The sequence below is a fragment of the Lissotriton vulgaris genome, chromosome 3_1, assembly GCF_964263255.1.
Source record: "Lissotriton vulgaris chromosome 3_1, aLisVul1.2, whole genome shotgun sequence".
Classification (NCBI taxonomy): Eukaryota; Metazoa; Chordata; class Amphibia; order Caudata; family Salamandridae; genus Lissotriton; species Lissotriton vulgaris.
Genome location: NC_141689.1, coordinates 75,585,455 through 75,597,468, shown reverse-complemented (window position 1 = coordinate 75,597,468; position 12,014 = coordinate 75,585,455). Strand labels below are relative to the sequence as shown.

Here is a 12,014-nt window from a genome sequence, read left to right as displayed (position 1 = left end):
AGCTTCAGCGTGGCCGCGCCAACATTGGTTCACAGAGCTTTATCTCCTATCACTGGAACCGCCAATCCTATTCAAACCTTGCCCGACTCTCCTAACAATGAACCCAGGTCAAGTCCAGCATCCGGATCCAGCATCTCTCAGATTGTCGGCTTGGCTCCTGAGTTCAGAGAGTTTCAGAACCTAGACATTTCTCAAGAATGCAGGACAATCTTAGCCCGGGCTCGGGCGGAGAGTACCAACAAAACGTATTCTCTTAAGTGGAAGAGGTTCTGTGTATGGTGTAAAGCAAATAAGATACACCCCTTTTCTTCCACTCCAGCACAAATTCTTCCTTACCTGCTCCCTTTAGCGCACTCAGGACTGGCGCATGCCTCTATTAAGGTTCACCTGGCTGCGATTTCTCGCTTCAGACGTTCATCGACTGGCTCTTCCCTCTGGTCCGAGAGACTAGTTAAACAGTTTCTAAAAGGCCTTTTCTGGACATTCCCTCCGGTGAGAGCTTTACCACCCACCTGGCAATTGAACATCGTCCTTGCTCAACAGATGACACATCCATTCGAGCAAATACACAAAGCTGACATCAAATACCTGTCCTGGAAAACCGCTCTCTTGCTAGCGCTCACATCTGCAAGACGTGTTGGTGAGCTGCAACCTTTCTCCATTCAGGATCCTTTCTTGCAATTTAAACAGGACAGAGTTATCCTACGAACCAACCCTAAATTCATCCCTAAGGTTCCATCTAATTTTCACTTGAATGAACCTATAATTTTGCGGACTTTTTTCCCAGAATCCACTTTCTGCAGCGGAGAGGTCTCTCCACTCTTTAGACCTCAAGCGTTGTCTGAAACTCTACATTCATCGAACAGAACAGTTTCGGAAATCCAACCAACTGTTTGTTGCTTTCAGTAGGCCTAGAAAGGGCCTCCCTCTGACAAAACAGAGCATTTCCCATTGGATCTCGGCAGCAATAACTTTCTGCCCCATCAACAGGCAAATCATCCTCTGCATTCTAGAGTGAGAGCTTATTCTACCAGAGCTGTCTCTACTTCAATGGCGCTCTTTGCAGGAGTACCCATTATCGACATATGCAGAGCAGCGACGTGGAAGACACCACATACGTTCACCAAGCACTACTGCTTGGGTTCTGAACTCATGAAGGATGCAGCTGTGGGTCAAGCAGTACTCCGTCATCTATTTCACTAGAGGTGAGCCTTCTCTTTCATCCCACCTTCCTACTGCATGCTTGCACATTTCTTTATTTTATTGTTTTTGAGGTACTTGTTCTATTTCACAGATGGTATTCTTATATCGTTTGACTTTACATGTTGTACCTTACGAAATGTGCTGGATATTGCTTGTTACTCTGATTCAGGCATGTGAATCTATGAAAGATACCCATAATACTGGATAAGAAATGCGTTACTTACCTGTAACTGCAGTTATCCAGTATTGGTATCTTTCATAGATTCACATGCAACCCACCCACCTCCCCTGGAAGGGCTCACCTTAGCTCTCTCAGTAGGTACTATTTAGCATTGTGCTTTCGAAAATCTGAGGGACTAGGGCTCCTTCCAGGAAGGTTCTAGAGGGTGGTGAGATCTGATTGGCTCCTGGCCACAGTTTAGTCCTTTTTACAAAAGGACATGGATATGTTACTAATGTGAGGCCTCTGGCCTATTGTTATTTATATGTCTTTATGACATTACTTTCTTTATATACCGGGGACTCCCACCCCGACGACGGGGAATGATTCAGGCAGGTGAATCTATGAAAGATACCAATACTGGATAACTGCAGTTACAGGTAAGTAACGCATTTCTTCTCCCTCTAGCTTTTCTCTATAATCCCTCAAAAATTCCCCAGTGAAGTAAAATCAGTGTTTTTGCCTTTAAAAAATAAAGCCCCTGTGAACATTTAAATACCACTGGGTCCCCTCCTGGGCAGCACCCTGGATACGGCACAGACAGAAGAAGTAGGTAGGTGTATTCTCAAATGATAAACAAACATTGCCCCAGTATTGGAACTTTCATAGATTCCCATGCTTTTGCATCATTCCCCGTCTTCGGAATGGGAGTCTCGGTAACAAAAATACCATAGCAGTAGGTACAAAAGAGAAAAAAAAGGCCTAGGCCTCATTCCCCTTTTGTAGCATATCACCCTCTTTTTGTAAAAGAGACCAAACTTAGGCATCAGCCAATCAGAAGTGCCTCACCTCCTGAAGGAACCTCAGAGCCTCAGATTTTCTACCGCACGTTGTCCTTAGACATTCTCCTTTGAGCTCTGCTCAACTTCTACTCTTCAAAGAGTTTCTTCAAGATTTTGTTCTTCAGATTCTTTTCAGATTCACTTCAGAATTGTTAGCTGCCTTCCAGGATGTCTTACAAGGAGAAGAACACCCTTTTCAAGCCATGTTCCACCTGTGGCAAGAAAAGGCTTTTGTGGAGGATAAGCATAAGGACTGCATCTATTGCCTCTATCCTGACCACAAGGCTGCGGACTGTAAAATCTGTCGCACCTTTTCGACCAAGACCCTCCGGGACCGTGAGGGTAGGCTTCTGACATGGCTCCAGAAGCTGAAATCCAGAAAGGATACCGTCTCTAGTGACAGTGAGGATACAGCATCGGCATCTTCTCCTGTATTAGGGGTGTCTTTCATAGATTCACATGCTTGAATATTCCCCGTCCTCGAAGTGGGAGTCCCACGGTACATAAAATAGCAATAATGCTAAATATATATAATAATGTAAATATATGTGAAAAAACATAATACATAATAACAGAAGATTTAAATTTACCATTAATTTACTCCCAAGGTGTACATTTTCTTAATCATGGGAACAGGGCAAAACAAACTACCAAGCCAATTCTTTCACTGGGAAGGAAACAAGCTACCGGGGACCGGTTTCTGGCATTTCAGCCGTCTTCGGCCCGGCTTGCTTGAATCCTGATGGTGCAATGAGCAAGGGACTCACGTCTGAGTATACCCTTCCACGCTTATGGTGGACAAAATAATTAAACAACAGGGGGTGGTGATGGACAGAGTTTCTGAATTAAACAGAATACTCTCACCCAGTCAAGAGATCAGGGCTTAATCCAACACCGTTTTTTAGCTCACTGCACCATCCCAGCTACAGAACCTTGGCTTGGTAGTTTGGTTTGCCCTGTTCCCATGATGCACTGGGCCAGGGACAGACTAATTTGCATATAGCCAGGTTCTGTAGCTGGGATGGTGCAGTGAGCTAAAAAACGGTGTTGGATTAAGCCCTGATCTCTTGACTGGGTGAGAGTATTCTGTTTAATTCAGAAACTCTGTCCATCACCACCCCCTGTTGTTTAATTATACTCTACTGTGGCCTACTGGCAAATGCCTGCAATTACAGGTTTTCCTATGGCAATAAAGCATTGTTGTATACAAATGTTTTCTGCTCTCTTTCTTCCTTAGGGTTTGGAAGAGTACTACTGTATGTATGCTAATTTATGTAATTTTGCGGCACTTTTGCCAGTTAGGAAATGTTTTTAGGCTGCAAATATATGTTTTCACATATATATACATATATATTTATATGTATTTTCTATATGCTCCGGGATCCCGCACATGGGCGGGGATTATTCATAGATTATGACTTTGATGAGTATACCCCTGGATGAGAACTAGGATTACAGGTAAGTAACTAATCCTTAAGGACACAGAGGCGATGTTATGCCTTGCATGTTGCCTCATTACATGTGACACAGATGGATTACATGTTTATTTATGTGTTTATTTGTGTGTTTTAAATGTCAGTGTGTTCTTTTTCCTTCCTCTACAGGTAACTTTGGCTGCTGTGATCCACAGAGTCCTGGCACGGGTAATATCCGTGAGTAACTACACTTTAACTATTTTTTCAATTTTTCAAATTAAGTGCCTCACGTGAGGGTGTACCTTAGCGCGTACATACCACCGGAGTGAAATTTAGTTGTGGTCCTGACGAATGCTGTGCGGTCCTGCTTTTTTACAGCAGAAACATGTTGACCAGATATCGTAATTAAGGACACAGGTCTCCAAATATAGAACCTATGATTGTCCGCCTTTCACGTTTTTTAACCCTAATACAGGTTGGCCCGCATTAAACATTTTGTCTGGGTTCCAACTGAGTATTTTTTAATCCTGCACTCACATATTCTGCACATCTTTTGAGTTAAATCCCTATTACACTCACCAGCAACCCGCTCCGCTGTAACTCGGGCGTTGTAGCACGCTGGGGGGGCATTTGGCCACCCCAGCGGGGACCCGATGATGAAGCATGTCACCAATTAGTGGTGAGTGAGGGTCCTTTTAAACAAGAGGTTACTTGTTCTTCCCTGTTGGATGCAGTCATTCTGGTCCACTGGGTTGTTACCTCCTGGTTATTACGATTGGAATTGCCAAATCCTAGAGTTGCCTTAATCAGGTAGGGGCCTCTGAATAACCTGCCACTTTTATTTGTTTTCACACGTGTTTTACGTTTCACTGATGTTTCTAAACAGACTATGCTTCATTTGATCATTTTCTGCAAATTTTTCTTGCAATATTCTAAGTTGTTTTTAACCCCTATTTTAAAGAAGTACTGTCATGGTCTAAATCAATGCAGACCCTCACTTAGATTCGTATTACTTTTACAGAATGATTAAGTGGTTTTTAAGGTGGGTGCATTTTTTAAAAGCTGCTACACTGGTACGAGCTTTAAAACATAGATGAGATATGCTACTGCAGTCTGGTACTGAACGAGATATTTTATCTGTCTAGCTGATGCATTTTATGTATTGGTCAAATCTTAATGTAAGTTACTATGATGCAAAATGTTTTTATTATTTTCTGTTCGTGAATAACTTTTATGACTGCCACAATGCTGTCGAATAACGTTTTGAATTGATTCCCTTGTGTTCTACTGCAGCCTTCCAGAGTGTTCTAAAGAACAACTAGAGAGCTAACAGTGTTACTTATGACAAATCTATGACACACCTGAAGCCATTTTGATTGAATCAAACTGGTAAAACTTAAAACATTTAATTTAGAAAGGAACAAAATGAGGGGGTTTAGCTTGTCATATAACTCATGGTCAGTGCTGCAGAAAGTAATATTAGGATGCATTTAAAGTGAGTTCTCAAATATCTTCCTCTTCTATTTAATTAAATCATTCTGACATTCATACTGAAACATGGACTTCCAATACCAGCAGCAGACTGCCAGTTAACTGCTGGGTGATCAGCAGCTTTACTACAGTATTCTAATGAGCAACTAGAGTAATAACATTCTGAATTCATGCCAAAAGTGTGACACTTCTAAAGTTCATCTTGATGGAATCGTAGTAGAAAACTGTAGGCATTTTCTAAAGGGTATACTGCAGTAAATGAGAACATTTGGAAGCTTCATATCAAATAAGTCTCCCAAGATGGTCATCAGAGAAGAAAGAGCCCAAATATAGCACAAGTATCACCCAAATGTAACCCAATGTAGTCCAATGACAGAAGTGTGCAAAACACGTATTTTCTTTGTGTTTTTTTGCAGTTTTATATAGCGCACTCTTGACCCGAAGGTATTGGGGTGCTTTACATGAGCATCAGTTACATTACACAAGGCCACATTTATTTTGGTTTTAGGCATGGGGAGATTAAGTGATTTGCCCAGAATCACAGGATGTCGAGCTGACGCTGAAACTCAAACCTGGTTCCCCAGTTGCAAGTCTGCAGCTCTGGCCGTAACACCACGCCCTCTCCCTTAAGTGTAGCAAATAATCAAGTGATCAACTGGATAAAAAAACATAAAGATAGAAAGTTATTTAAAAGTGCATTGTCGCTATTAGAAAACTCAAAAAATACGTCCTAATTTTAGTTGTTTAGAGCACTACCATAATTTATATGGGAATAAGGCCCTCTTATGGAGGAGGGTGCAGGGACAACTCACGCTGCACAGTGGGGAGGGGCAGAGGCAGCATAACGGACCATGAGGGTAGGGGAAAGAGGACAGGGGCAACAAACTAACCATGCAGTACAGGCAAGAGTGTCTGTGGCAATATAAATATAAAAGACCATTGAGGGCAGAAAGAAGAGGCAATGACAGCACAACCATACATGCTAACTGCCTAGATTCAGGCAAGAGACTCCCGATGTTTTTAATCCCAAAAGGGCTTTATTATCTGTCTCCTGCCTAAAATGTCTTATTTTCTAGTGTACGTCAATGGGGAAAATCAATTCCCCAGGTTTTTTTCTCAAAATCTCCCTCTTTCCAAAGTTGAAAATGTTGGCAAGTAAGGTGCATTGGATCACGGAGGGCTGGAGCAATGGAGTAGGGACACGGACTTGAATAAAAGAGGGCAAGAGCGAGATGGGCAGAGGCACCAAACTGACCTTACCGGCAGACATCTGGGGTTACAGCAGCATACTACATCACACAGGGCAAGTGGGAAGGCAGTGCAGCGCAAAGGACCATGGAAAGCAATAGGGAGGGAACAGGGCCATGCACATGGACAACAGAGAGTAGAGGGGAAAGAGGCAAGGGCAGTAAGCTGATCATACCAGACGATAGGAGGGATAATTGCAGCATAACAGACCATGAAGAACAGGAGGGAGGGGGCAGGGGCACAACAACGGACCAGACAAAGCAGGAGGGAGGTAAGAGGGGTCTACACATGGAAAATAGAGGGCAGGGGGGAAGGGGGCAGGGCAGGAGCAGCAAGCTGACCGTGGGTACAGGCCGGATGAGCAGTGGAAGCACAACAAACCATGGAGGGTGACAGTGAGGCTATAATGTCATAAACAGACAATGGAGGAAAGGGCGACGGGGATCAGAGGCAGCAAGCTGACCAATCAAGACAGGAGGGAGGGGCTGTGGCAGCACAGAAGACCATGCATGGCAAGAGGGAGGGTTATTGGCAGCACAACGGCCATGGTGGGCAAGGGGGAGGGGGCAGGGGCATGCACCAAGGACCTTGAGGACAGAAGGGAGGGGTAGGGGCGGGACACAGACAAAAGAGGGCAGGGGAAGGGACTTTCCATCAGACCACACAGGGCAGACAGGATGAGCAGTTGTAGCACAACAGCATTGAAGGCAGAAGGGCGTGGCAGCACAATGGGCCAGGGAGGGAATAGGGGCATGGAACTTGAACAGGCTGGATGGAGGAGGCAGGGACAAGTGACAGCCATTTGACCATGCTAGGCAGGTGGGAGGGGCAGTGGCATCTCGACAGAACACTCAGAGTAGATAGGAGGGTGGCAGGTCTATGGAATATGGCGAGCAGAAAGGATGGATCAGGGGCTTGCACACATACATCAGAGGGCAGGGGGAAGATGAGTAGGGTCAGAAAGCTAAGCACAGGTAAAGCAGGAGGGCAATGATGGGGGTTTAGAATTGGGCAACGGAGGGCAGGAGGAGTTGGCAGGGACATCAAGCTAAATGGATGGCAGTGACAGCACATCAGACTGCGCAGGGAGGGGAGAGGAGGCTGATGCATGGACTTGGACAACAGAAGGTAGGGAGGAGATGGATGGGGCAGCAAGCTAAGGGCCTCATTTATTATATTTTGATGCACAGCAAGCCATCCTGCTGCACTGCCGTGCATCAAAATAAAAGGGCAGGATTGGGTCGAATCTACAAGATATGGATCAATCTGGTCCTTCTCTACTGCACCGCACACAAACAGCAGCCATGTGCCAATGCAGACACCCTTGTGTCATATTGCAAGGGCGCCTGTGTTGCGGGGTTGATTGTTTTTGTACAAAAAGGGACATTTTACTACACAAACACAATCATTGATGGTATTTCCTCTTTCAATGTATGCTGCAGATTGGAAAATCAGAATGCAAAATGAAAAAGAAGAATGCAGAATGCAAAATAATAAACCGAGGAGAAATAAATGTATTTATCTTTGTTGTGTCACACCTATGCCTCCACTGGGAAAACGTAGGATTCTGACACATTCACACCTTCACAAAACTTAAATCAGGGAATGTGTCAGGTTCCATGGATTATGCGAGGGAACACCCAGAGCAGCACCCACGGAACGCTTCTTTCATGCAGAGTAATGGGTGAAAGAGGCACATATTTACAAGTCCATGGTAAGCCACGCAGAGTGACTTTACATGGCCTTGTAAATATGACCAAGACCATTGTGCTGCTGGTGCATCAATAAAAGCCAGGCACCAGCAGTGCAATGGACTTGTTAATGACAATGGCAACACACAGCTGTGATGAGGGAGCAGGGTCATGGACTTGGATAATGGATTGGAGCAGGAGCAGCAAGCTTGGGTGGGGGCAGCGCCATGCCATGCCAGGCCCTGTATTCAAACCCCCATGCCCCACTGTACATTGTGATGGTTATCTTACTTAACATTAAAAAAAAACATTTAAAATTTACTGAAGAAAACACAGGTTACAGGGCTATTATAGTTAAACTCACATTTCACTCATAAAACCATTGAAATTCTGCAGTCATGGTTATCTAAATTAACTATAATTCACTCCCCTACAATGTACTACTGATGACCTCACATATTACATCACTCATTTTTTTTTCAAACATATTTTTTTTGTAAAATTTGTATTTATTGCATAGTAAATAGAAAGAAGGAAACATAGAGAGAGAGAAGGATAGAGGAAAACAGGCGGCAATATTGTAGTGTCACATATGCAGGATTCGGGAAGAGTCTCAGACATAAGCATCTGCAGCGCTGTTCTCTAGCAATCTGGGCAGTCTCGGAGGCAAGGAGAGCCAGTAATAGTCTAGGGACTTATATTCAGATGGTTCCTAATGCCTCGGCTGCCTCCTCCAAAGGGAAAGTCAATCCAGCAAAATTCGAGGGTCGCGGGAGCCCCCGGGTAAGCAAAATCCTCCAGCAGCTATGCAGTGCCGCAACAAGTACAAAACACCCCCCCCCCAACTCACCCCCAACCCGCCTCCCACTACTCCCCCTCCCCCCAAGGTGGTGGCGCCAACATACATTCTCACTCATAGTCGCGCTATCACACAGCTTACTTAAATCTGGAAAAGGTGAAGGGCTCGTAGGGCTGATGGGCAGACCGCAGATGGCAAACCTCGCGATAGAAATCGGACCAAAGGTCCCCACCGAAACATAAAGTTCTTAAAGTTGCCCAGGAAGATGTCCGCCATTCTCTACATGCTCATCAACCTCCAGAGCTTTGCGTACCATAATGACAGAGCCGGGGCCGTCGGTTTCTTCCAGGCCGCAGCCAATGTAAGCTTAGCCGCTCCCAGACAGAGCCATAAAATTTGTTTGTCCGCCTTCGTCTGATGCTCCAGTAGCGGAACCGCAGGCCCAAGATGACAAAGGACAAGGAATCCGGGATCGGATATCCCAATATGTCTTTGATATGAGACAAAATCTTGGTCCAGAAGGGCCGTATGACCGGACAATCCCACCAAATGTGGCTAAAGTCTCCCAACAGACCACAGCCCCTCCAGCAGCGGTCCGAGGTCGCCGGAAAAATGCGATGCAGTTTTGAGGGGTAGAGGTACCAATCGAACATAGTTTTAAAATGGGCATCCCGTAAGTCCACTGAGTGATGTGAGTCCTAATGTCTCGCCAGAGACCCTTCCATTCTCCTTCCGTTATGTCCCTACCTAGAAGGCTCTCCCAGTGGTCCATGTAGCGGGGACGAGGAGAGATTACTGTACGAAGCAAGAGTTTATATATGAAGGAAATCGTCCCCTTCATCGTGGCAGTTCGTAAGAGAAAGGCCTCAAAGAGTGAGAACGGTCTAGTTGCTGCTTCTCTCAGTCCCGTCGAGGTAGCCCAGTGGATCAGCTGAGCATATCGGAAGTGCTCCGTGGAAGGAAGGCCATAGTCACGCATGCAGTTAGGAAATGAGAGAGGCTCCGTGCCATGAAACAGGTGCGTAAGGGCTCTACAACCCCCCTCTCTCCAGAGTCGAAACGGTCCCTCCTGTAGCGCCGGCAGAAAGGCCGGATTAAAATGCAAAGGAGTGAAGGGGGAGGGGAACGTCATCCAGTGTTCATCTCCCGTTACCGTGTCCCACACCTTCAGGACAGTGCTCGTGGGTGTGCTGATGTAGGCGTTTCTGGGCCTGTCAACTTTGGGTTTCCAGGCCAGATCCCAGATCGACCTTCCAGCCACACTTCTGTCCATAGGCAGCCAGTGTTTCTCAGACTCTTGCTGCGACCATTCCACCAACACCCGCAACTGTCAACTCCCCCTTCCTCCCGCGGGAGCCGCAGAGTCGCAAAGGAAAGGCGCGCCCGGCCTCCCTGCCAGATGAATTTCAGCAATAGAGTCTTAAGGCGCCGGAAGAAGTCCATCTCTATAGGGATGGGGAGGGCCTGGAAGAGGTACAAAAACCTAGGGAGGAGAACCATCTTAATGGCATGGATCCTGCCCAGCCAAGAGATGTACCTCGGCTTCCAGCGGTCCAGTTCTCCGCGCACAGCCGACAGCATAGGAGGGAAATTTGCCGCAAACAGGGATCCAATAGAAGGTGTCAAACGGACACCCAGGTATAGCAGGGAGGCTGGCGCTCACGCCGGCGGGAGCGTCAAATTTAAGACATACGATTTGTCAAAATTAACTTTAAATCAGGCCACTTCCTCATAGTCGGACAGCAGTGTTTGAATGTGTGGCAGAGATTGAGCCGGGTCCCCCACCGAGAGCAACACATTGTCCGGGAAAAGGGAGATTTTATGCTGTTCACCCGAAAAGGGGATTCCCTTTATCTGCTCTCTCTCACGCACCGCAAGGGCCAGCGGTTCAGTGCTTAAAGCAAAGAGGAGGGGCGAAAGAGGGCAGCCCTGTCTAGTTCCCCGGGAGTGAGCGAAGCTGGCGAAGCGATGACCATTAATTACCACCCTGGAGTTGGGAGTGCTGTAGTACGCACGAATCATGGTGATAAAGTGGTGCGAGAAGTCAAAGGCCTCCAGGGTGCGGAACAGGAATCCCCAATCCACCCGGTCAAAGGCCTTTTCCGCATCCAACCCCACCAATACCGCCGGGATACGGAATCGAGAGGCCTATGAGGTGTATAACCCTTCTCAGATTGTCATGCGTCTGACGGCCCTTAATAAACCCCGATTGATCCGGGTGAATTATGGCCGGCATCAGGTCCTGGAGCCTGCGCGCTATGATGGCGGAATATAGTTTAGCATCAACATTGAGAAGAGCTATCGGGCGGTATGACGAGCAGTGAGACAGGTCTTTACCCGGCTTGGGAATCACTGTGATCACAGCTTCAGCCATGGTGCCCGAGGTTCGTCCCGTGGCTGCCATTTCGTTGAAGAGGGGTACCAAAAAATCACAAAGCTCTGATGCAAATGATTTGTAAAACAACGCTGTGTAGCCATCTGGGCCCGGCGCCTTGTGGAGCTTCAGATCCCTAATAGCATCAAACACCTCTGATCTGGAGATAGGGGCAGCAAGATGTTCATTCCACTCCTTCGACACCCGCGGGATGGGAAGGTCAGCCAGAAAGCGATCCTGAGCCGCTTGATCTAGGGAATCACCCCTATAAAGTGCCTCGTAAAAACAGCCAAAGATATTTGCCTTTTCCACATCTCTATGGTGTAACGACCCAGTGGGGTCCAGGATGCCGCGGATATAATCCTTCTCCCTCTTGTCCCGAAGCTGACGAGCCAAGTGCTTGCCTATTTTATTCCCCTGTGAGTAGGAGATACGCCGAAGCCGAAGGAGGGTAAACTCTGCACGGTTGTTATAGTGGGCCTTCAATTTGCCCCGTATGGCAGTCAGTGGTCTAAGGGTCAATCAAGACGGATTGGTTTTGTGGGCCTGCTCTAAAACAGCCAGCTCCGCTTCTAGGTCTTCTCGTTCCTTCCTCCTCAACCTATTGAGGTTGGCGTTGAGACTGAGGCAGGTGCCCCGCAGAGAGGCCTTACACGCATCCCAAGTATTAAAGAGGGAAGTGTCCGAAGCCGGGTTGAGGGCCAGGAACTCCCCTATCGCTTTACGCAGTTCCTTGCAGGAGGTGTCATCCCGAACAAGCGCCGGTGGGAAATACCATTTCCTCGCCCCAT

General features: G+C 46.7%; 1 long non-coding RNA gene across 2 annotated transcripts in view; it reads left to right on the top strand.

Moving 5' to 3' along the window:
* LOC147725989 (uncharacterized) overlaps positions 1-12,014 on the top strand; it is a 184,040-nt gene that overhangs the window by 133,521 nt on the left and 38,505 nt on the right. For both annotated transcript variants that reach the window (XR_015309256.1, XR_015309255.1), the window contains exon 3: positions 3,810-3,857. This is a non-coding gene — a long non-coding RNA (uncharacterized LOC147725989). The remainder of the gene's footprint in view (positions 1-3,809; positions 3,858-12,014) is intronic.